This window comes from Onychostoma macrolepis, chromosome 07 (assembly GCF_012432095.1).
Source record: "Onychostoma macrolepis isolate SWU-2019 chromosome 07, ASM1243209v1, whole genome shotgun sequence".
NCBI lineage: Eukaryota > Metazoa > Chordata > Actinopteri > Cypriniformes > Cyprinidae > Onychostoma > Onychostoma macrolepis.
In genome coordinates this window covers 1016117-1019943 of record NC_081161.1, presented here as the reverse complement: position 1 = coordinate 1019943, position 3827 = coordinate 1016117, and the positions used below count along the sequence as shown (strand labels likewise).

Here is a 3827-nt window from a genome sequence, read left to right as displayed (position 1 = left end):
GGCTGTTTGTATGTGCAGCTCTAACCTGCTAAATACAACTGTATAACGATATTATAAGCATCGTGATTTACTGTAAACTCACTTTGAAATAATTCCGAAAAGTGCTATGAAAATAAAACTGACTGTACTTAAATTGCACTTTCTGTGAATGCTCATATAAATGTTTTGAAATGCTTATTCTACTTTATATGTTGTAATAAAGACAGCCGGGCGTTTGTCTCCAGTGCGACTGAGGGAGGTGTTTTGTGGGGACTTTTATTGTGCAATGCACCGGAAGCAGGAAAAGTGTGTGACTCGCATGAAGCCGGAAGCGGGAAGCGAGCGCGATTATGGAGAACTCGCGTGGCGTTGTGCCGGCTCTGCCCAAACATTCATACTGGTTCGACTTCTGGATGTTTCTGCTGTTTGATGTCGTTCTTTTCCTCATCTTTTACTTCGCCATTCCCTGAGCGGTGAGTGACGAGATCCACAGTTTCCCGCCCGAGACAGACGGTCACGTGACCACAACAGACCCCCAAGAGCTGTCTATGCGATTATTTGCTGAGGCGTTTATGAATATTTACAGCTTTGTTTGACACGATGCACAAGCCTTCACTGATGTGTGTGAAATCACGACAGGATACCAACATTCATGAACTTATATAGTAACTGTACACTCTATATCATATATTTCACTGCTGCATAACATTCAGATTCATTTAACTGTGAGTCAAATAAAGCTGGCAAGTCCATTTTCACGCTCAAATCAAAACATACATTATTCTAAGTGGTTTTACAAAACAATATGTATTTTATTCTGCATTCACGCATTTTTCTGGACAATTGTGTATGGATGTATAAACTTAAATCAAAATGAGTAACGTTATGTATAATCTTAAGGGTGCAGTGTGATCTGGACATGTTTTGTGAGATTCATCATAATTCAGAATAAAATACCATATATATGCAGAGTACATGAATCAGTGCTATCATGTAATTTTTAGCTGTTTATCAGTGCTTTTTTTTAGTATTATGCATGTAGAGTATTTAATAATGTTGAGTTTCCTTTATTTTATTTTAATGTTAAGTTTCTGTTTAAAATTTAAGTTTTAGCAGTCTTATCTCATTTTTAGTTATATATATATATATATATAAATTGTACTTTATTCCCGTTTTCATAATTCTAGTACTTAAACGAAAAGCAGCTTTATTTCAGTTAGTGATATTTCTCAATAGTTTTATACTTTGTATAGACACAGCTATATGTGAGATCATATATGTGTGTGTGTGTGTGTGTTACAGCGGTCGGTCTCCTGTCCGGTTCACCGTGAGCGCCCGATCCTCAGATGATATGGTCAGTACATCTCACAGCACAGAATCATCATCTAGTTGTGCCGCTCTGATCATATATCGTGTTATATTCCCTCACGGTCAGTCATTGGCTCTGCTGAAAACAAACTGTTGTGTGTGTGTGTCAGGACAGGACTGCAGCGGCCGCTGGACGCGGATCAAGACCGGCTTTCGTCCTGAACTCTAAACACGTCCTGCTTCTCTGCAAACACACTGAAACCAAAATATAAAGTAACCTAAAATATGAAACTGTCCCTTCATGGTTCCACTGTGAGGAAGAAATGACAAGAAGATTCACGTTCATCTGTCTGGATGCTTTATACACATTATCCTGTAACGTATGACTGAATATTAGCCATTGAAGTGTGTGTGAGATGCATGCATGTATGAGAAACTGAATTATTAAATCTGTGTGACTTTTAAATGCTTTTCTTTTCTTTATATGAAACAGAATAAACTATGGAAGCCAGTTTCTGCCACTGAATAAACAATAAAAAGGTTTCCTTACACTTGCGAGAAATAAAGTCCACTTCTGAGGAGAAAAAAAAGACTGATATCTTCTCAGAATTGCGAGTTTATATCTCACAAAAAAAAGAACAAAAAAAGTCAGAATTGTGAGAGAAAAAGTTGCAATTACTTTTTATTTATTTATTTTTTAATTCAGTGGTGGAAACGGGCTTCCATAATAAACAGACCAAAACAGCAATACAATAAATTAATAAACTTATTATGGAAGAGAATGACCAATTTGTGCTTATTTTAAGGAAGTAAGTCATATGGTGTGAAGTGAGGATGAGTAAATTAGTTTTTAATTTTGTAGTGAATTAATCCAAGAAAAATAAAACCTATTTTTAGAACTATTTGACTCTTTTATTTACTACTATTTTATTATTATTATTATGTTTTTTGTCACAAAACAAAAATACCACATGACACATAACCCCAAGTTTACAAAACGAAAATAAAATGCTTTATGGTAATAACAATTAATAATTAATTGGAGGTTCCTTGTAATATTACAATAAGAATTCAAATTGTATTTTAAAACATAAGAACTAAAATCTAAAAATATGTTTACCTTCTTGTAAAAAAATAAAAACCTGTAGCTTACTACAGTGCAGACTCTTTATTGGGAATTATGGGAATTTCAAAAGCCAAATGTCTGGAGGCTTTAAAGTTTGCGCGAACCGAAAGTTGCTGCCGACTTTATTTCAGTATGAATATTGTAAATGTTGGTTTCATGCAGACTTTAAATTAGTGAACATTTGTGGGAGGGATGTTTTTAATGGTCATGAAAATCACGATGCTGAAGCTGTTGAATGAAGCAGCGTGAGTTTGGGATGAAAGCGTGTCCCCGCCGGTACAGGACGTGTTTCGCCGGCTGCCGCTCTGGACTCAAACGCTTCTGGAGGCCAAATTATATTTCTGCAGTTTTTCTAGGGCCGCTCGATCTAACGCTGCCTGTTGTTTTGACCTATTGTCTTGTCTGGAGTCTCGGGGCATCAATTATTCCTCTGTGTTTCTATTGGCTCCAAGAACAAAACCAGGCCTGCAGCTAAAGGAGGGCCGGAGACGCGGGGCGGGAAATTAATGAGGGGCCGTGAAGCTCCATCATGAGTTGCACTGGGCTTTGTGTTTCTGTCACACGGAGAAATAAATCAAGAGACGCACACAGAAACATTTCACCTTTGCTTATAAACTGGACTGAGATCAGCGCAGAGTCTGACAACCTTTTCTGGCCTTAATGGATCGCTTATGCATGGATGGATTGATTGATTGGTTGACTGATTGATTGATTTAACATAGCATAATTTAGTTGCATAATATGCTGAATAATTAATAAGATTACTCACAGATAGTCGTATGTAAATTCGCTGAGAAAAATTTGCTGTCAATTTTTTTATTTTATTTTTTTCAAATTGCATTTGTTCAATAACTTGCACATTATTTTAAGTAATTGCAAACTATCAAATTAAAATCAGAAAATGTCAGAACTTTTTATTAATTTATTTATTACTTGTTTTCCACAAAATCAGTCCTTCCCTTATATATTTTGTATACACTTTGCTCTTTGATTAATTTATTTTTTTTATGCTTTAATTTATTGTTTATATATTTATTTGGTCTTATATTGAAATTTGCAAACTTATACAACCTGAATTCCGGAAATGTTGGAACTTTTTATTTTTTTATTTTTTTTTATTTGAATAAAATGAAAACAAAGTCTTTCAAATCACATGAGCTAATATTGTATTCACAACAGAACACAGAAAACATAAATGTTTAAACTGACAAATTTTACAATTTTATGCACAAAATGAGCTCATTTCAAATGTGATGGCTGCTACAGGTCTCAAAATAGTTGGGATGGGGGCATGTTTACCATGGTGTAGCATCTCCTCTTCTTTTCAAAACAGTTTGAAGACGTCCTCGTCCCTTACGCACTCCAGTTTCTCTGAATCTTTTGATGATGTTATACACTGTAGATGATGAGATTT

General features: G+C 35.3%; 1 long non-coding RNA gene across 1 annotated transcript; it reads left to right on the top strand.

Annotated features, from left to right (window-relative positions):
* The first annotated feature begins 258 nt into the window (after nt 1-258).
* On the top strand, nt 259-2186 carry LOC131543509 (uncharacterized). Its single transcript, XR_009271918.1, has 3 exons — nt 259-452; nt 1282-1333; nt 1458-2186. It is a non-coding gene; the product is annotated as an uncharacterized LOC131543509 (long non-coding RNA).
* Nucleotides 2187-3827: the final 1641 nt, after the last annotated feature.